The sequence below is a fragment of the Equus asinus genome, chromosome 18 (genome assembly GCF_041296235.1).
Source record: "Equus asinus isolate D_3611 breed Donkey chromosome 18, EquAss-T2T_v2, whole genome shotgun sequence".
NCBI classification, from domain to species: domain Eukaryota; kingdom Metazoa; phylum Chordata; class Mammalia; order Perissodactyla; family Equidae; genus Equus; species Equus asinus.
The window spans coordinates 34,806,111-34,828,137 of NC_091807.1; the positions used below are offsets into that span (position 1 = coordinate 34,806,111).

Sequence of the window (22,027 nt, forward strand, 5' to 3'; positions counted from 1 at the left end):
GATCAACATTCTGGTAGTGCGGGGAAGGGTGGGTGTCCCCTCTGCTCCAGGGCATTGCTGGAGCAGATTTGGCAGCAAGACACTCAGCACCAGAGATAAAGCTTCGGAATCCAATATGCGACCACGTGCTTCCTGTTGTCTGAATATTAGGAAACACTACCCCAAATCAGTGGGCTTGGATGTGTGCTCAAGGGCACAAATCAAAATGTGATGCTCTCCACTCTGGGTGAGCTCTCTCCACTTGAAACCCTCTTAGGTTTACTGGAAAGACTCATTCCCAGGAAGTCGTGCCTATTTATTCTGCATATTAAGCAGTGTAAGACACCTTATCCAGCCTCTGTGTGTGTGTGTGTGTGTGCATGCGTGCACATGCATACACATGTTGATGGGAGGAGGCAACCCTGGGTACAACCTGAATTGATCTGGAAACAATGTTTAGCCAGGAAGCCAGACGATCCGAGTCTTAGAAGCGATCAAAACTTCAGCGATAATTAGGAAACTACCAAGCACCAAGCCCTCTTGTGTCAGAGCTAGACGACAGGGGACCTAAGCTGGACAGGCAGCCCAAAGGGACACGGATGTGAACAATCACTGTGTGTGCTGGCACTACCCTACGAAGTGCTCAGAGTCAAGACAGGGTGGCAAAGTATGTTCTACAGAGCCAGGCAACAAGTCTGGGTCAGGAGTGGGGAATCTGCACTAAACAGCATCAGAAGCCCATGGCGTTGGAGCGTAAAGCTGGAGCAATGGTGAAATGAGAGGGACCTGGCGGTCACCACGAGTGAGCCTCATGCCCAGTGGGTTCCAGCTTTGCCCTTGTCCTGCAGCAAAATGTCCAGCCCTTTGCCGCCATCGGTTATGAATGGAAGCCATTCCTGCAGGATTAAGGAACTGGGGCTGGTCTATGGGGTCTTGGAAAGGGCTGAACCCTTGTAGTCAGAGGCTCTGAGGTCCATCCCAGCTCAGCTGCACTCGGTCGATGTAATCTTGAGGTAATCACATGACTGCTGAGTTTCCCTTTCCTAATCTGAAACCCAGGGGTAATAACGTCTCCCCCACAGGAGGTGAATGGCTCTCTCGGGTGGCAGCGCTCTGCACACGGTAAGCATGTAATTCATTTTTCCTGAAGTGGGTTAAGCTTTTATGTACTGAGCTTTGAGGTGACCTATAATGATGTACCATTAAAAAGCCGGGGGGTGTGGGCATTGTGCTCTTGTGTGTGTCTTGAACATTTCTCGACTTTGTAAACACCCTGACAATTTCACATTCCATACTGCATATGGACGATTTTCTCTTTCTGCTGAATGTTAATGCTTTTTTATTTTTCTGATTATAAAAATAATATTATAGAAAAACTGGGAAAATGCAGAATCTTCTAAAGAAGCTTCACTGAAATCATCTACCTAGTGAAAATCACCATTTATATTACAATATATTTCCCTTCAATGTATATATAATTTATTTCCTTAATAATTTTCTAAGAGGAGTTTTCTGGAGATGTGGTTAGTTTCAGGAGTGGTTTGAAGTCTTTGGGCAGTAATCCCACACCGTCTTTAGAAATATTGTACCAATTTATAGACCTGCGATAACTGAGGGAGAGTTCAATTTTTATCATCTTTTCCTTAACATTAAATATGTTCTTTAAATCTTTGATATCTTTGATAGGTAAAAATTATAGCATAGTTTTTCTTATTTACATTCTTTTGAGTTTTAGGAAAGTGGAATATCTGTATATTTTGGTAATTGGCACTTTTTTTTCCTGAATTGTTTATTCATGTTCTCTTACTTTTCTTTTCTTTTCTTTTTTTTTTTTTTTAAAGATTGGCACCTGAGCTAACAACTGTTGCCAATCTTTTGTTTTTTTTAATTGCTTTTTCTCTCCAAATCCCCCCAGCACATAGTTGTATATTTTAGTTGTGGGTCCCTCTAGTTGTGGCATGTGGGACGCCGTCTCAACATGGCCTGATGAGCAGTGCCACGTCTGCACCCAGGATCTGAAGCAGCAAAACCCTGGGCTGCTGAAACGGAGCGCGGGAACTTAACCCCTCGGCCACAGGGCCGGCCCCTCATGTTCTCTGATTTTTCTATTCATGATTTGTATAAGCTCTTAATCATGATATTTTCAACTGTCTCATATATAATACAAATATTGTCTTTGGTTCATTTAAAAATTTGGTTTGGGATTATATCTATGTTGCATAACAAATTCCCCTAAAACGTAATGACTTAAAACAACAAACACTTAGTATTTCGCAAGTTGTGTGGGTCAGAAATTCCAGAACAGCTTAGCTATGTACTTCTAGCTGAAGTCTCTTATGAAGCTGCAGTCAAGATGTTGACTGGGGGGCCTGGCCAGTTCCTGAACAGTTCAGGAGTTATCAAGACAATTTTGGAGAGGAAGGAGGAGACAGAGAGGAACAGAGACAAAAAGGGGAGGGGCATTCATATTCACTCTATCAGGTGTTAAGTAAACTCTTACAAATCAACTAAAGGAGAACAAATAACTGATAACATTTGTCAAACAGTCACAGGTAAACCACAGATGAGACAACTTGACAAGTTGAACAACCCGGGAAACTCTTGTCCACTTTTCAAGATTGTTTAAAATAACAGCTTTATTGAACTTTATTCATATATCATAAAATTCTTCCTTTTAAAGCAAACACTTCATCACCACTAGTTAATTTCAGGATATTTTCATCACTTCCCCCCAAAACCCCATATCCGTTAGCAGTCACTCCACGTTCCTCCCTCCCCTCACCCCTTAGAAAACCTTAATATACTTAATTAGAAAAACTTAACATACTTTGTATTTCTATGGGTTAGCTTATTCTGGACATTTCATATAAATAGAATCATACCATATGTAGCTTTTTGTGACCAGCTCCTTTCACAGAGGATAATGTTTTCAAAATTCATCCATATTGTGTTTTATATCAATACTTCACTCATTTTTAAGCCTGAATAATATTCCACTGTGTGGATACACAACATTGTGTTTATCTATTCATCAGTTGATAGACATTTAGGTTGTTTCCCCTTCTTGGCTATTATGAATAGTGTTGCTGTGAACACTCATGCACAAGTTTTTGTGGACATATATTTTCCTTTCCCTTGGGTATTTACTTAGAATTGGAATTGCTGGATTACACATAAATGTTAAACTCCACTTTTAACATTTTGAGAAACTACCAAACTGTTTTCTAAAGTAGTTTCACCATTTTACAATTATCCCAGCAATGTGTGAGGGTTCTAATTTCTCCACATCCTCACCAACACTTATTGCTTGCCTTACAGGGCGAGTGACGTCTCATCGTGGTTTCTATTTGGTTTCCCTAACAGCTAATGAAGTTGTGTGTGTTTTCACGTGCTTATTGGCCATTTGTATGTCTTCTTGGCAGAAATATCTGTTCAAATCCCTTCTCCATTTTCCAACTGAATTATTTATCTTTTACTGTTGAATTGGAAGAGTTCTTTATATAGTCTGGACACAAGTTAATCTTTTCAAACTTTAGTGGAACAATTGAAATAATAATGAGATGTTTCCTTACACCCATGAGGTGGCCAAAATTTAAAACACGTGAGAAGCATGCAGGAATATAGTCTTAACTCCTTCTTCTGAGAGCATAAATTGTTTCACATACGTTGAAAAACAATTTGGTAATATCTGGTAATGTTGCAGATCAATTGACTATGGGGCCCAGCCATCTCCTTCTTGATATATAAAATATAGAAACTTTCTGTATGTCCCAGGAGACCAATTCAACTGTGTTCATTGCAGTGTTATTTGCAATAACCCCAAAGTGGAAACAACCCAGACGCCTATCAAGAGTAGAATGCATAAACCAACTGTGGTAAAGCCACACAATGGAACACTATGTAGAAATGAAATGAACCAACTCCATCTACGCAGACCAGCATGGATAAAATATGAAGTGTGTAATGTCAAGTGAAAAAAGCAAGTTGCAGGGGCTGGCCCCGTGGCCGAGTGGTTAAGTTCGCGCGCTCTGTTGCAGGCGGCCCAGTGTTTCGTTGGTTCGGGTCCTGGGCGCGGACATGGCACTGCTCATCGGACCATGCTGAGGCAGCGTCCCACATGCCACAACTAGAAGAGCCCACAACGAAGAATACACAACTATGTACCGGGGGGCTTTGGGGAGAAAAAGGAAAAAATAAAATCTTAAAAAAAAAAAAAAGAAAGCAAGTTGCAGAATTATACTTCAGCAGAGACTGGCCAGTTGTGCACTAAACCCATTTCCTTTCCTGAATTTCTTGGCATCCTTTGCAGTTAAGGAAAGCCTGTTTCTGAGCTACGGCCAAGGACATGCGGGTGGAAGTGATCCATGCGGCTCCAGGCCTGGTCCCAGAAACCTCCTCTGCAACCTCCACTCTCTCTTTGTCCCGAATGTTGACCTTTGGGGAGACTTTGAGTCTTTGTCAGCCAGGATCCCAGAAGGACTGTGAGGAGCCGAGTCCTTCCCCTCCCCACCCCTAGCCCAGCTACCCCTCACTGACAGGGCAGTCCCTGAAATAAACTTCTATTGTGGTAAGCCACAAGATTCTTGTGTTTACATGTTACAGAGGCTGTCAATACCAAGTATATAACATTTATAAAACATGAGAAATACAATTATTATTTATGTCATAAAAGCATTAAAAGTGTGGTCAGGAAGGGTGCCTCTCGATTTCAGATAGCATTTCGCTCTAAAGAGTGACACTTAACACTGTGAAGTTGGGCAATTCTCTAATTCAGGGCCCAGCACACTTTTTCCATAAAGGATTATCAAGAAGGTAGGTGCTTCCGGCTCTGTGGGCCATGTGCACCTCATGGCAACCACTCAGCTCTGCCAGTGTCACATGAAAACAAATGGGTGTGGCCTGATTTGCCTGTAGACTGTGGTTTCTGGCCTCCGATTTGACCCCATGGGTCCCCAGTTTCTTCATCTGTTAACTGGGCATGATAATAATAGTAACTAACCAAAGTGGTTTTGGAAGGCGAGTGAATGAATTAGTAATACATGGAAACTGCTTAGTGTCATACCTGGTGTATAATATTCCACAAACATAATAATTATTATTGTTGCTGTCATTATTTTTATTATTATTTGTTATTACTTTACGACTGCTGCTACGACAACATCTATGGAAGTAAGGGAGTGCAATTAATACGAATGAGCATCAACACCAAGCTGAGCATCTTACATCTGCAATTTCACCCACAGTAATCGCCTAGGAAAAGGATCAGTGTTATTCTGTTTCTACAAGTGAGGAAACCGACTTGTAGAGCAATGCGACTAGTAAGAAATAGAGCTGGGATATGAAGACAGGTCATTCTGGCACCTCTTTTCACTAACCACGGGTCTAGAAGCTTCCACACGAGCATAATTTGAGTGGAGGATTTTGTGCATGCCTTTCCTTTACTAATTCAGAATACACAGCCTTGCAAATACTTTTCTTATCATGCTAGGTATGATGAGGTTATTTTCAAATGAAACGATTGATCACATTGCAAGGATACGGAACAGTAGCAAGAGAAAAGGTGGACCATAAAAAAGTGCCTTGAGTGTCACAGAACAGGATATCGTTTTGCTATCGGGGTTGCTTCAACTGTGAAAGAAAAATCCTAGAAGAAGAGAGGTTCTTTAACATGCAGCATGAAGTCCACATCAAACTTGTCAGAGAAGAGAGTGGAGTCTCCATTCTAGACATGCCCCACCTGAGGGGCACGGAACACATCAGAGTTCTTTCCAAACTCTCAGCATGTTGAGATAAACGGTTTCTCTTGTTAATTTTTAAACTCATGGGTATTTCAGAGAAAATAAAACGCAACTTCTAATTCATTTATGTTCACGTTATAAAAGTGTTATTTTATGTAAACATCTCTTTTTAGAAGCACCTTGAGCATATTCAATCAAAATAGGAGACTTCAGGGTATAACTCAATCATTTCCAAAATTGAGGCCTGTCTATAAAGAAATTTTCAACACTCAAGGGCAAAATGTGAAAAGTAAGAAAAATGTGTTTTTTTTTAATAAAGATATATTTATTCAATTTGTAGGACTATTTTTTCTTCTGATATAATGTCCTTTCTCTTTTTTTGGTGTTAAAAATATTCTTTTAACTTAGTTGATATTGACTACTCTTTCTTCATTTATCATTTCATTATTTTGGATTTTTTCCCCTGTACTACAGGCTTTCTGGTTAGGTCTAGTCTTTCTAACTTCTCATATTGACTGCTTAGCTCATCAATTTTAAGACTTACTTTTTTTCTTTTCTTTTTTCCTAATGAAGGTGATATATAGTCCGATAGTCTATATATTCCCTTTTCAATACTGCTTCATTTGGGGGTGTAATATTTTTATTTTCATTCATTTCTAACAGTCTTCCCTTTTTACCTGTTCTGTGACCCATATTTATTTAGAAGTGTGTTTTTAAACTTCCAAATATTTTAAAGCATGTTTTTAATTAACTTTAAATTGTTATTTTCTATGTTTTAAATACTGTGCCAAAAGAACATGGTCCCATGATATAAGTTTTTTTATATTTTAAAGATTTGCTTTGTGGCTTGTTAAGAGGTCAATCTTTGTGTGTCCCATTGGAGCACAAAAACTATGTTACATCCTCATTAAGGGATAGGGGTTACATAAATGCTAATTAGATCAAAGTTTTTAATTTTCTCACTTAAAAATTCTATATACCTAATAATTTTTCTATCTGATCTGTTTTTCTGAGGTAGATGTGTTAAAATTTTCAATGCTTATCGTAGATTTTTTCAGGTTTACCTGGTAGTTTCTTTCCCTTATAGCATTTATTTTTAGGTTACATAATTAGATGTGCATAATTTCAGAATTTTTGTATTTTTTTCTCTAAATATTCCTCTTTCATGATGTGGTGACCCTCTTTATCCCTAATAATGATTTTTGTTTTGTTCTTTTACCTTAAAGCCTATTTTCTCTGACGCTAATAACAACGATATCAATTTTCTTCTGTCTTTGTTAACTTTTTTAAAAAAGTTAAATACTTAACTTGATTCTGAAGTTAGCGAATATCTCAGTCATTCTCATGAGCTCACCTCCTCCCACCTACTATGCTATACTGATCTAACAGTTCAGTTGACCTTCATTTTTTTTTTTAGAGATTTTATTTTTTCCTTTTTCTCCCCAAAGCCCCCCCGGTACATAGTTGTGTATTCTTCGTTGTGGGTTCTTCTAGTTGTGGCATGTGGGACGCTGCCTCAGCGTGGTCCGATGAGCAGTGCCATGTCCGCGCCCAGGATTCGAACCAACGAAACACTGGGCCGCCTGCAGCAGAGCGCGCGAACCTAACCACTCGGCCACGGGGCCAGCCCCTAGTTGACCTTCATTTTTATATTTTATATTTAGTGGCAACTTTTTTAATGGTCTCTAAATAATTTGTAGTTATTTATACATTCAGTTAAGTTTGTGGTTCTTACTCAGGTTTTATATGAATAAAAATGCTGCTTTTCATCCTTACTCTTGAATAATAGCTCAGTTGTATACAAAATTCCCTATCAATATTGATATTGAACTTCATGTTATTTCATTATCTTCTGATCTCTATTATTGCTTTTGAGAACTCTGCTTTACACTAATTGTGGTTCCTTTGTAGTTGATCTATTTTTCTCTCTGGTAGTTTTCAATATTTCATCTTTAAAAAAAAATATTCTGTAGGTTCTCTACAGTGTGTCTAGATGTGGATTTAAATTCATATTTTCATGTTGGGGACTCAATATGCTTCTTGAAGCTGGATATCCCATTTTTGAACAGCTCTTGAAGAAGTTCCCTAGTAATTATCTCCTTGAATTTTGCCTCTTCCCTCTTTTTTTTCTATTTTCTTTCTGGAACACCTGTGAAATATATGTTAAAGTTATTTATCCTCTCTTATCTTCCATCTCTTTATCTCTCTATGCTGCATTCTTAGCAATTTCCTCATATCTTCCTTTCAGTTCACTGATCTTCTCTTCAGCCATATCACTTCTGGTACTTAGCCGGCTAATTGAGTTTTTAATTTCAATGACTGTATTTTATTTCTCAAAGACACAGTTTATTCTTTTTCAGTCTATTTATTCCTTTTTACTAGTATCTATTTTTTTAAACTATATCTTTAATCATTTTCAACACACTAATTTTATATCCTCTTTCCATTGTCTTCTTATATCCCAGGTACTGGAGTTCTAATTTGCTATTTATTTTACACCTGCTCACGCCCATGTGAAGTGTATTGGGTCCTTGTATATTTTAACTTTCTATGAGGTTAACTTTTTCCCCATGTGGTCTGTGTTATCAGGGTGTTTCTCAAGAGAGGTTTTTATCTTTCCTTCTGCTTCCAAGGGAGCACATTGATCTGGAACAATTGTAATGCTAATTTCTAGGCTGGAATTCCTGGAAAAAGTGAGGACTGAAAATTTGCACCATAACTCTGTGATTGGAAAAGGGATGTGCTAATGGATTCTTAAGGAGATTCCTATCTTCCTGCCCAAGTCCAGGCAGAAAGAGATAAGCTTCTTTGCTGTAACCCTGCATTAAGTAGCAGGAGATTTTCTGGCTTAGCTCTCACAACCCTGTCCTAATGGGGGAATCTCAGTTCTCTCTTTTGCTTTGTGTGGCTCCAAGACCTCAACTCCTGCCCCTATGTGAGCATTAAAAATTTAGCCTCTTATGTTTCCAAAACCAAAATCCACTCCATTCCCATCTGCTTTAGCATCAGATCATATGTTTTTGACACCTCTATTGAAAGCTCAGAAATGCATTTTTTAAAATGCTATGCAGTATTTCTAATTATTTGCATCATGAGGCTTTTCAGGTTATCCCGGCTGCTGCAATGTTGGCCACATACCCTGACATTTCAAGACCAATGTTTACAACCTGACCTAAGCTATTGCTCAAGCTGATCTCAGAGTCGTTTCCTTAGCTTCAACATCAAGGAGAACTGGAGAGTTCAAATATGGGGAACAGATCCTTTTTAAAAAAATTACTTCTAAAAAACAAAATGAAAATCTCAGGTGTCCCTCTTGATGTTCTAAATGATGAATTATATATTTGTGTTTCTTTAATCTGTCCGTCAATGCCTAGGCCTCCAGTTTCTTGGAAGCCCTGGGCATAGAACAGTGATACTGTGGCTTACACAGCAAATGCAGTTCCCCCAGCACCCAGGAGATGGTGTAAATATAGGCAGCCTCCAGGGAAGGGCCTCAGTGCTGTTCTAGATCAGGAATAAGAAGGGGTCAGCCCAGTGGTGCAGCGGTTAAGTGCACACGCTCCGCTTCTCAGTCGCCCGGGGTTTGCCGGTTCAGATCCCAGGCACGGACATGGCACTGCTGAGCAAAAGCCATGCTGTGGTGGGCGTCCCACGTATGGGGTGGAGGAGGATGGGCATGGATGTTGGCTTGGGGCTGGGCTTCCTCAAGAAAAAAAAAAAAAGAAGAGACAAGAGGGGCCAGCCCTGTGGTCCAGTGGTTAAGTTTGCGTTCTCTGCTTCAGCAGCCCAGGGTTTCACAGGTTCGGATCTTGAACACGGACATGGCACTGCTCATCAAGCCATGCTGAGGTGGTGTCCCACATAGCACAACCAGAAGGACCTACAACTAGAATATACAACTATGTACTGGGGGGCTTCGGGGAGAAGAAGAGAAAAAAAGAAGAAGACTAGCAACAGATGTTAGCTCAGGTGACAATCTTTAAAAAGTAAAATTATAAACAAGAATTTGCCAGCCCAAAATCCACATCTTTGGCATAAGGGCTGTTTAAGAAAAAAAAAAAAGAAGAGACAGGAAGAATCCTTTGTCATTTAAAGGAGAATTTTGATGGAGGGCTGGAGTTGTGTGAGGCTGAGGCAGTCAGGGAAAATGACGCACCTTATTCTGTCCCAAAAGACATAGGAAGATATCTTCTGCCAACACAGCTCTATTTAATTTCATTCAACTTTCTCAAAAGAAAAAAAAAAGTGGTTCTTAGAAGAGCAGAGCAGGAGGACAAAAGGGAGAAATATGCAAAGTGGAGGAGCAAAGTCTTCATTTTATAGCACCTTTTCAATGGGTGCTTCTTTCTTTCATGGTAAAGCACCATTTGTTTTGCTTACCCCGGTTGATTAAAAATTACACTCCCCCCCCAAAAAAATACAAAATAAACAAAAAACAAACCATGCTCAGTTGGTTTTGCCACAGCATGGACTTTCCTTTTCAGAAAAGAAACTCTAGGCCCTTCTGACCTGGCAGCCGCAACGCTGAGGGAGGAGAGTCCCAGAGGATCAGAACACGGACCAATCTGAGTGGTAAGTGTTAAAGCAGAGAATGGTCCAGAATGGTTTCCCACAAGAGATGGCTGGGTTGCTAGAGACCTCTCCTCTCCATCGCACATGCCCAAGGTCATCTGGGCTTTTGAAACTAGAGGCTCTGCGTGAGTGATAGGGCAGGATTCAAGAGGAAAAAGTGCAGAGTAATATTTACTCATGAGAAGAGAAAAAATAGACATGACGCAAAATATTCAGGTCAGGGTGTGAGTGTGAAGGGAAGGACAGGAAGATGACTTTGATGGCGTCTGTCTCTTTGAATTGGATAGATTGGAAAATAAAACGTAAGCACTGGGTGAGGCAAGACAGCACAATGAAACACAAAGGAGCTGAAAATATGCTCTGTTCTGGGGCGCTGTGGAAAGGCAGGATGCAAATCTGGAGACCACCTCCCCCCAGCCTTCCCATCCTACTGCCCTTTATGGAAGTTCCTGAGGACACGGTGGGATATTTCATCAGCGTACCACCTCAGTCATGGAAAGACATTATTTCCTCATGGAGGGAAAGTCACTCACTGTGAGACATCCAATTTTCATAATATGAAATGAGCATATGACAATGAGCATTACTACTCAGTGACGAGTAATGTGTTTGTATGTGTATAAAACCAAGACATTTTCCCATTACGTTGGATCTTGGCTTTTCATATTTTTTTCCTATGGCTGAAACTTTGTGAGAGAAAGCAATACAGTCCCTTTTAGCAGTGACTGATTCAACACCCTCTTGTCACATTTGTCACAGTTTTTTCATTTTTTTCCCCAGGACTCACAGTTCTGATTCTGGTTGCTCCTGGGGTTTCAACATGGTTAATATTTCTCATTTGTTCCTTTTTAGCTTTTGTGTTAAATAGTGGTAGACTACATCACATACCGTCTTGCTTTCCTCGGAAATCAACTTTTGCCTTTTCCAGTCACTGGAGTTTCTGTTGAACCTCTTGAATAAACATTTTCATTTAAATCCCCATGGGATCCGGCTTGGTTTTTTTTCTTCCTTAGCATAGGTATTAATAATATTCATGCTATCACCGATCCAACACTGGTAAAAGATAAATACATTTTTACTTCTCTAAGTATTTTCTTATTTAGGAGTTCTCTCTACTAAATGTGTGGCAATCAAATTTAGATTTTGTTGGACACTCACTGAAGTTACAATATCTAGCGTGATAGTTAAATACAGACATGGCACAGGCCCTGATCTGCGGAAAGTTAGAATTGTACCTAGACCATTATCCTAAATGGGCTCCCCTTGAGCCTCAGGATTGTTGAAACTAACAAATCAACCTATTCTTTAGTTTTATTGTGAGAAACAAGGAGCAAGTGGCACGCATTTAAACTTCTAGAAATATAAAGTGTTAATAAAAGCTGATGCCTTTAGACTTTATCCAGTTACTGCTATTAAACGTTGTACGCAGTGGTTCTCAATCGGGAATGATTTTGCCACCCCGGTGACATTGTGAATGTCTAGAGACTGTTTTGCTTGTCATTCTGGGAGAAGGGATGCTCATGGCATCTAGTGGATAGAGGCCAAGGGTGCAGCGGAACATCCCACAATGCACAGAACAGAGGGACCCCCTCCCAACAACAAACAATGCTTTAGTCCAAAGTATCAATAGTGACAATGCTGATAAATGCTACTATATTAACTGATTTTTCTAAAGAGACCAAAACTCATACTATGTGACTGATTTGTATGGATTAGATTTTTAAAATACTTTTATTGAGCTATAATTCATATACCAAACAATTCACACATTTGGAGTGTCCAACTTAATGGTTTTTAGTTTGTTCACAGAATCATATGATCACCACAATCAATTCTACATTTTCATCACCCCAAAAAGAAACCCCGTATGCTTCAGTCATCATCTCCCCACTCTCTCTTTGTCCCCTCCCCAAGCCCTAGGCAACCACCAATCTACTTTGTATCTCCATAGATTAGCCTATTCTGTACATTTCATGTAAATGGAATTACACAGTGTGTGACCTTTTGTGTCTGGCTCCTTTCACTTAGCATAGTGTTTCCCAGGTTCATTCGTATTGTGGCATGTGTCAGTACTTCATTCCTTTTTACTGAGGAATAGTATGGTATATCAATAAACTATATCTTCCTTCTCTCTGCACTCATCAGCTGATGGGCATTTGGGTTGTTTCCACTTTTTTGGCTGTTTTCTATAGTGCTGCTATGAACATTCATCATTCACGTACAAGTTTTTGTGTGAATGTGTTTTCATTTCTCTTGGGTAGATATCCAGGAATGGAGTTACTGGATCATATGATAACTCCATGTTTCCAATTTTGAGGAGGTGCCAAACTGTTTTCCAAAGTAACCCAACCACTTTACGTCACCACCAATAATGGACGAAGCTTCCGATTTCTCCACAGCATTTGTTATTGTCTGTCTTTTTCATTATAACTATCCTAGTGGGTATGAAGTGATATCTCATTGTGGTTTGCATTTGCATTTCCCTAATGGCTAATGATATTGAGTATCTTTTCGTGTTTTTATTAACCAGTTGTGTATCTCCTTTAGAGAAACGTCTATTCAGATCACTCATTTATTAATTCACTTATTTATCTTTTAATTATTGAGTTGTTAAAAATTCTTTATATAGACACAAGCCCCTTATCAGATACACGATTTACAAATATTTTCTTTCATTCTGTGGAAAGAATTCTCATTTCACTTTCTTGATGGTATCATTTGCAGCACAAAAGTTTTTAAATTGAATAAGTTCCAGTTTAGTTTTTCTTTTGTCACTTGTGCAATTTTTATGTCATATCTAAGGCTTTGCCTAACCCTAGGTCACAAAGATTTACTTTTATGTTTTCTTTCAAGAGGTTTATAGTTTAAACTCTTACATTTAGACCTGTGGCCTATTTCAAGTTAATTTTTCATATAGCGTAAGGAAAGCATCCAACTTAATTCTTTTGCATGTGGATCTCACCTTGTTCCAGCACCATTTGTTGGCAAAGACTTTTCTGTCCCCATTGAGTTGTCTTGGCACCTTTGTCTAAATTAGTTGACCATAAATGTGAGGGTTTGTTTTTGAACTCTCAATTCTGTTCTATTGATCTATGTGTATTCTTATGCCCTTACCACACAATCTTGTTTACTGTAGTTTTACAATAAGTTTTGAAATCAAGAAGTGTGAGTTCTTCAACTTTGTACCTTTTCAAGATTAAATTGGCTGTTCTGGGTCCTTTAAATTTTCATATAAACTGTAGGATCACTTATCAATTTTTGACAAACAGCCAGCTTGGATTTTGATAGATATTGCATTGAATCTGTAGGTCATTTCAAGGAATATTGCCATTTTAACAATATCAAGTCTTTTTTGTGTGTATGAGGAAGATTGGCCCTGAGCTAACATCTGTGCCATCTTCCTCTATTTTGTATGTGGGATGCTGCCACAGCATGGCTTGATGAGCAGTGTGTAGGTCTGTGCCTGGGATCCAAACCCACAAACCACAGGTTGCTAAAGTGGACCACATGAACTTAACAACTATGTCACCAGGCTGGCCCTTTTTTCCATCCTTTTATTTTCAACCTACTTGTATCTTTGAATTGAAAGTTTGCATCCTGTGCACAGTGTATAGCTGAGTCATGTTTTCTCATCCAACCTAACCATCTCAGCCTTTTAAATGGACTGTTTAATCCTTTCACATTTAATGTTATTGGTATAGTTGGATTTACTTCTTCCATTTTACTGTTTTGCTTTCTATGTATCTCGTGTCACATTTTGTTCCTCTGTTCCTCCTTCACTACTTTCTTTTGCATTAAGAGAATGTTTTTAGTGTAATATTTTTATTCCTCTAATGACTTTTTTTTTTTTGGTGAGGAAGATTAGCCCTGAGCTAACATCTGTGCCAATGCTCCTCGATTTTGTATGTGGGTCACTGCCACAGCATGGCTGATGAGTGGCATAGGTCTGCACCTGGGATCTGAACCTGTGAACCTGGGACACCAAAGCAGAGCACACGGAACTTAACCACTACACAACGGGGCTGGTCCCTCTAATGACTTTTGACTTGTTTTTTTAGTTGTTTTCTTAGTGGCTTACAGTAAGTTATTTTCTAGGGCTTTAGTATACATTTTAATTTATCATAATTGACTTCAGATTTATGCTAACTTAATACAAGTGAGATACAGAAACTTTACTGTAACATAGCTCTATAAGTTCTCCCTCCCTTTTCCATGATATTATTGTCATATATATTACCTCTATATATTTATTACAAACCCAACAATGCATTGCTATAATTATTACTTTATATAATTTTATATCTTTTAAGGAAACAGAGAGAAGAAAGGAGAGAACGTATATGTCTAAAGACTTTGTTATATCAATCTTCTTTTTTCTCACTTCTGGTTCTTTTCATTTGTTCCTATAGATTCGAGTCACCATCTGGTGTCATCTCCTTACTTCAACAGAGCTTTGCTCCCTCCCACCTTCTTTATGCTGTTATTGTCAGCTATTTACATTTATATATGTTATAAGCCCTGAATCACATTTGGAATAAACGTTCTACACAATATAGAAAAGTGCTTGGTTGTGGCAGCCCTGGATTTCTTGTAGACCAAACAGAAACACTCAAAGGAAACAGCTTCTTCCTAGCAAGATCTAACAATGGCAATTAAGAGCCTTAACGACCGTGATCTGTTCCAAGGGCTGACCAAGGCTGGGCATAAAGAGAGCTTCAAAACTGGAAGCCCTTTGTGAACAGGCCAACGATGCCCTGATGCTATCACAGTTGCACTGATGTCTGACATCCCTGTGGTTACGGACTTCCCGTTTGAGTGTGTCCTTACTGTTATTACAGGGCTTCTTTTGTCTGTGTAAACATTTCAATAAATATTAGTTTATATATAAAGACATCTGCTATTTGGGGAAGCTGAATAATGAGAAAATGATTTTTACAAGGTTTTATATTTCTGAATTTTAAAATTTGTCAGCATCCTGAGTCAGACAAGTGTGAGAATGAAATAAAATGCAAAGCTGGCAAGAGCAGCATTTTCTGACTCATGAATAAGCCATCCAGGTGGCGGAAATACCCGTCGGGCGGGTTAGGTGTGTCCCTAGACCGTTTTCTCCATGTTCAAACAGAGAGTGATGTCCAGACTCCCAGGTAGGATAGTTTCCTGCTAAAATCAAGAAATGCTGGGAGTTCAACCTTAACTTTCGAGAAAAATAAATACAGTCGACAAACAGTTTCAGTAGATTTAATAGCTTTTTGGAAACAGAAAGTCTTCTTTGGGGCTTTTCCTGAAGCAGCATAAGAAGTTTCTTCCCTTTTCTTTTCACCTTTGTTAGAAAATCTTTCAACAAACTGGCTCAGGTTTTGACCAAACTCTCTCTTCTTTTGCCCAAAAAGTTGAGCTGAAATTTAAGCTTATTTGTTGCTCCTGGAAAAGAAGGTATAGACATTCGCTGTGCTGCTCCAGGGAGTGCTGTGATGGGAGCCCATGAGGGGAATTTGTCCTCCTTGTTTTCTTTGATTGCACTTCTGTTCCATCAACAATATGGACAGTTTGTCTTTGAAGTGTCGCCTATCAGAAATAAGAAGACACTGAGACCTTAAACTACGTGTAACACACCGCTTGGAGACGTCCGTGCGTGCTGGTCTATGAAGCACTCAGGAACCAGTTTATTAACTTTTACTGACAATGAAGAGAAGTGTCCAGGTAAAATATTTGAATCTTTGATAGCTTCAATCAGAGATGATTTTCTCTAGAAGAAGTATGTTATTTTTCTAAAGATCAACGATTTACACTGTGTTGATATTTCTATTCTGCAATTGTATTGTTACTTTCTTTTGCCCATAAACTTCTTATTCATTCATTTCTTCAAAAAAGAAATACTGTGTTGTTTCACACAGTGCTTATGGGGGAAGGCCACACCGTCTGCAGGCTCTGCTCCCAGCTCCTCCTCTTTCTGCATTACCTACCGACTGTTTAGCTTACTGAGGGCAGTGACAGTGGATCAGGCTTTGGCCAGTTTCCTGTGTCTGGCTCCCATAACTGTCTTAGTCATCACTTGCACTGGCTACTTGTGTCCATTTACAAAAATATAGACATACCAATAGTTTTGCACAAATAAAAGTTTCATCAAATCACATTGTAATATTAGAAGAAATCTGTTGTCATTCTCTTTATGGGTTTTTAGTGTTCCTACACTAACATTGTCCACCAGAGATTAAGGGGAGGAGCCTATATTCTGTTCTGTTTGCATGTCTGGTATATTACCAGTAGGAGAATTGGTACTCAATAAATGGGCTCTTTTCTTCCTGACTCTTTGGTTCTCTTAGGCCCAATAAGCAATAAGAAAGATATCTAGGTAGCTTCCCCACCAAGATGCTTGGTTCTGAACCTATCTTCAAATTCTACCATAGACCAATTTTCAGATCACTTTCCAGCTATGAAAACAGGCTCCCTCTGTGAGTCTATGTAGCCTTGTTTCCCCCAAAATGAGTTCAGCCCAGAAAATATCCAGTGACTGCCCTCAGTTACAGGGGCTCTCTACTGAGAATGGCTTAGTCCTCGTGTAGTACAAGTATTATGATAGTCACTTGCTCACATCCTGGCAAAAGTACTAATTTCTACTTATGAGGACAAGAAACAATTCAGTTGTAAGCCCTGTTTGGAACTGTCTTTAGTCACGAGTGGCTGAACAACTTGTGCTGTTTTTCATGACTTGAGAGGTCCAGAAGCAGGCATTTAGGGATGGGTGGGTTACTCAATATCATTAGGGACCCAGGTTCCCTCTTTTTTCCTACTCAGCCATTCTCAGCACAGGTTTGTTGCTCCGTGTTATAAGACGACTGGATGGTGTACCATTAGCAGGAAGAAGGGAAAGGGTGATGGGTAAAAATGAGACATCCAGTTAAGTAAACTCCCGTAAAGAGATTTTTCCAGACGCAAGATAGACCACTCACCCAAAATTCCGTTCAGATGTTGGCAATGATGATACCACACGTGCGCCCTCCGAGAGGATACAGAAAGGTTTATTACACACATATTGAGGCTTTATGGGGTGAGCAAGGCAGGCTCCCAAGATGATCCAAAAACAACTTAAGAGAGAGAAGAAGGAGACTACCTCTGTCTTAATTGTGGGTAGGGAGTGAGGCTGGGCTGAGCGTTCCTGCATGTGCGCAGGGGCTTATGGGGTTTGAACTCCTCACCAATGCAAAAAGAGGGAACCCCCAGGCTTTCTAATCAGCTTCCCGGATGTGAGGCAGAAGGGAAAGCGGGAGTGATGGGACTTGAAAGCAGTCAGACATCAAAAATAGAATCCGACGCTTTATTACACCATCTCAGAAATCTTGTGCCTGTATCTCACATATCGCCGAGAAATGTGGTGTTTTGGTTCCTGGGCTGGAGGACTGACTGTCAGTGCAGAAAGAATTGAGGATGGTGGTGGGCTAGGCAAGCGGCCGGCTCTTCGCTCCTGCTGCTCTTCATTTGAGCATGTTCTTCATTTGAACGTGATCCTGGCTGTCCACCGGGATCAGAGCTGTTCAGACACTTTGCTTGTTTTCAGTAGATGACCAGGTCCAGTGAACTACAGTGGTGTGGCTTTTTCTAAGGCACAGAAGAGCAACAGGAAAACTGTAAGAATGGCACTAAGAGTTACCCTTGGGCCACAGCAAGACTCAGAGCATGTTCTCAATTATACATACAGCATATGAATACAGGCATCCTAAAGCTTTATCAAAATGTTACATCCTTTTGTTAATTGCAAAGACAATACGAACACACTTTTTTTTTTTAAAGCCAGCCTAATTTTGACTTTTAGGTTGGAGTTTGTAATACTTTAAACTCTAGGAGAGAAGTCTTCTGAAAGATTATTCCTAAGAGGAAAAAATTTTCCCTAGTGGAAAAAAAAAGAGGGGAGAAATAGAGTAATTAGATGAAAGTGTTTTCCACCGTTCTCTTGTCTGGGCTTGGTGTGGAAAAACAGGGGTATAGGAAAAAATGTTTCTCGCCTTCAGTTCTCTACATGCTTTTTACATATCCTCCCCTCACAAAGGGTTTTTGTATTCAGAAGTTGCTCCCTGGCTAAAAACGACCCAGCAACTGGGAGGCAGGTCACTCAGGAAGGTCCACAAGTCGAAGTCTTACCAGTAGGTTTGCAAATATGACGGTGAACATCTAGGGTGTTTCCGGAGGAAGTTGACTTGCAGAAAGAAGCCACTTTCCGCGGCACCATGGGAGCCGTGGCTCTTGGCTTGCTGTGATAGGAGAGAGAAAAGAGCTATCTGCAGGGAGCTGAGGGAGAAGAATTCAGAACTGGTTTTTTCGTTCTCAGTATCTCAGGGAGCCAGATGTTCCTGGAGGCGTGCTCACACAGCCTTCTCAGAATTCAACCAGAAATCTCTTTGAGTTGACATTTACTTTACGACTGTGATGTTTGTAACCATTGCTCAGGGACCATAAGGTTGCTATCTGACCAGCCCAAGGTCACAAAGCCATCAAGGCAGAAAGTACATAAAATTCAATAGCCATCGAGAGCACTTGCTGAAGGCATCCTGGTTCCCAGGGGGTCCTCAGGCAGCCCACTGGACTCTCTCGGCAGGAAATCAAAACACGTGAATTCTGCAAACCTCTTCTGGAGTCCTGGTTTATCTTTATTTCTTCCCTTTTTTCTTTTGAAGAGCCAAAAAAAAAATAATTTCCAATGTAGCTGGAAAGACAGTAAAGGTACTTAACTTTGACCACATTTTTGGTACCCTGTAAAAGCTAAATACAAATAATAGTTAAACAGTGAACGAGGTACAACATAGACGTGAAAGAGCTTTGCAGGCCAACGAGCAAGCCAGAGGTATGAAAAGTTCAGCTCCTCCGACCTGATCTTAAACCAGAAATTAAGGTCACAAAGGAAATACAAGTACTACTGCTCCCAGCGTCGGGGGTTCTGCTTTGACCCTCCCCTCCACTTTAAGTGAAAGCAGAAACCATTTCTCTGTGTCTGCCTTGCTGGGACTGCCCTACAGTGGAAAAAGGACCTTTTTGTTGTGACTTTATCATTCAATGCAGATGTTTGGCTCAAGTCTCCTGATCTTGTCAGCAAAATTGATGTTAAAAAATTAGAACAAGAATCTTGGTTTATTTGTGTTTTCTTACGAGGTGTAAATTTGCATATATGAGCATTATTTTTACTGCAGTCCCTTCCAGATCTAGGCTGTACTCCCTATTCTTTCTCTTTGTTATGGATAGATTTATTACTTAAATTTACTGATCATTTCTACCTCCCCTAACCCTATTTCTCCAAGGTCCACCCTAGGAAAGTACACTTTCTTACATGGAGTTGCTGTTTTCCCTTTTTTGTGATATCCATTAAGAAATGCTGACTCCCACCATAGCGTTGCAGATGGCTAACCCTCTCTTGACCTCTAGATTTTTCAAAGTCTGCAAAGCACAAAAACAATAGGGAATTCTCAAAGTTCATCGAGTGCAGACTTTCCTCAGAAGGCCTAATGCCTGGATTAGAAGCGCTCTGTCCAGTTTTCCTGATCGAATATGGTTAAAAAGTAGCTAGGAAGTTCTGAAAAAGCAAAAGTGGTTATGATAACAAGTTAAGCATTATCATCAAGGAAGTTGTTCCTTTGAGCAGGAGTCTTAATGCACGGTCTGGGCTTATGAGTAACCTTATACCCGTTGTCTGTTTTCCTTTTAGAGGTGGTCGGAAAGTTGTTCTCAGAATGCATCTGAGTTGTTAAATATCCATCATGTTTCAGGGAAGCAACTTCTTCTTCCAAAACGATTTTAATTTTTATGGAGTCTAAGTTAAAACAGGAACATTTATTTTCTTATGGGTAAAGTTCTTGGAATGCTCTATTATGAGGATTTAGACTATTTCTTGACCAAATAACACTTGACCAAACATTGCTTTCTCTTGACTTCTCTGAAAAGAAAAAAAAGATTAAAAAAATGCAGGCATTTGTCTATCAAACTGTTTTCCTGGGACTCAGTTTCTCAAAATGCCCATCGCCCATGAAAGATTTCCACAGTCAACAGGTGTTACCAGCCACCGGTGTTCTGCTTATAATAAAAAGTAGCGTATGTGTATTATTATCGCTGTTGAATTTAATAAACACACCCTAATATAATTCATTTGTTCAAATTATTGACAGATTCTCTGTGATTTACCGTGATTAATGAGTATGCAAATAGAATAAAAAAAGGGTCCTGGACAGAGAGCATCATGGAACATATTGTGCCTTATTGTAAAATAAAAATAGCCTTGGACAGCCCGTGGAATGTGTTCTAGCAGCATAATCAGTTCTTTACTGTGGTTTTCCTGCCAGCCGGGGAGCCCTGCGTCACAGAGAGTGGGTGCCAAGTGTCTGGTTTGAGCTTTGGTAGGACATGTTTTTCTTGCTCAGAATTTTCAGATTTGCAATTTCCCCCCGTGCAAGGCAGTCAGGTCACCTTTCTATGCAGTGGGGTATTGCTTTGGTTCCAGATGTCTCACCAAAGGTCATGATATTGGAGTTCAAAACTCCAGTGGGCAGGGTGAGTGACAGCCTCTGTGGCGAGGCTTGCCGGACGCCTCCCGGTTGGTGACTGAATGGCAAAGGACTGGGGCAGCTCAGCAGAATTTCCGTCTTGTACCAATGAACTCGCTCTGCCAGATCCAGGCTCTCTGCTATGAATGGTAAATTTGTGACAGTGCGTAGAGTTGAGGCAATGACCTAAATAAATTTGGGAAAAACATATTATTGATGCAACATGAGATTTCCACCCTCCTGGATCATCCCCTTTTCTAGTCTAAAGTTTTCAAGACTGACTTATTCTTTTATTCCCCTTTGTCCACGTTGACCCAGTGTTAGCGTGTGATAAACTTTCTTCTGACCAGAGAGGGATTGTCCTTAATAGGGGCATGAGTATCTGAAGCCATGGCTGCCCTTCTGGGCTCTTGTCACGTCCACCCCACACCACGTTCACTGCTCTTTGTTCTGTGCAGGCAAGATTTGAATGGTGCATTTTCCACGCTCTGTCTTGGTTATTTACCCCAACAGAAAATGTAATCTGGGAGCCAGCACTGTGATGGTGATATGCCTCCCAGATCAACTCAAAGTTGGTCCTACGTGCTGTTCCCATCGCTGCTTCTCTGATGCTTGTTTCTGCCACATGACAGCAATCTGGGGTTATCTGAGCTCCGGGATTTCACATGGGGCTGTATGGGAAAAGACCCCCCCATTCCTCACCCTCTCTCCGTATCCCCACATACACCCTTTGAGGCCAAACCAAACAAAAACTCAGGGCGGGAAGGAGTTTGAAGACGGACGGCCTCTTCCAACGTTTGAACCATTTTCAATGCCCTGAGTAGCTTTATTTCAAATTCTTACAATGGTCTGCAAAGATTTCTTACAATAAATTCTTCCTCCAAGTCCTCATCCCCACACCTCTCCTGCCACATACCCCTTTCCTTCTCCAGGCCTTCCCCTCTACAGCTCTTTCTGTCTATCTGCTTGGCTGACTCCTCCAGCCCTATAGGTCTCTGTCCCCAAGTAGCCTCGTCAGGGACAACTTCCTGGCCTCCCATCCACCTCGTTAATTCCCATCACACTCACTTGCTGTCTTTTCTCCTGCACCTGTCCTCACCTGACAAATGACACATGCATATGCTGACTTAGAAGCTCAAGGTCAAGAGAGAGGAAATTTGACTGGGTGGGGGGTCTGTTTTGTTTCCTGCTCCCTCCACGGCCTTCAGAAGAGAG

At 40.3% G+C, this 22,027-nt stretch overlaps 1 long non-coding RNA gene across 1 annotated transcript; it reads left to right on the forward strand.

Annotated features, from left to right (window-relative positions):
• Nucleotides 1-1,002: 1,002 nt before the first annotated feature.
• Nucleotides 1,003-16,419, forward strand: LOC139040990 (uncharacterized). The gene is made up of 3 exons (XR_011495409.1): nucleotides 1,003-1,101; nucleotides 10,202-10,289; nucleotides 14,699-16,419. It is a non-coding gene; the product is annotated as an uncharacterized lncRNA (long non-coding RNA).
• Nucleotides 16,420-22,027: the final 5,608 nt, after the last annotated feature.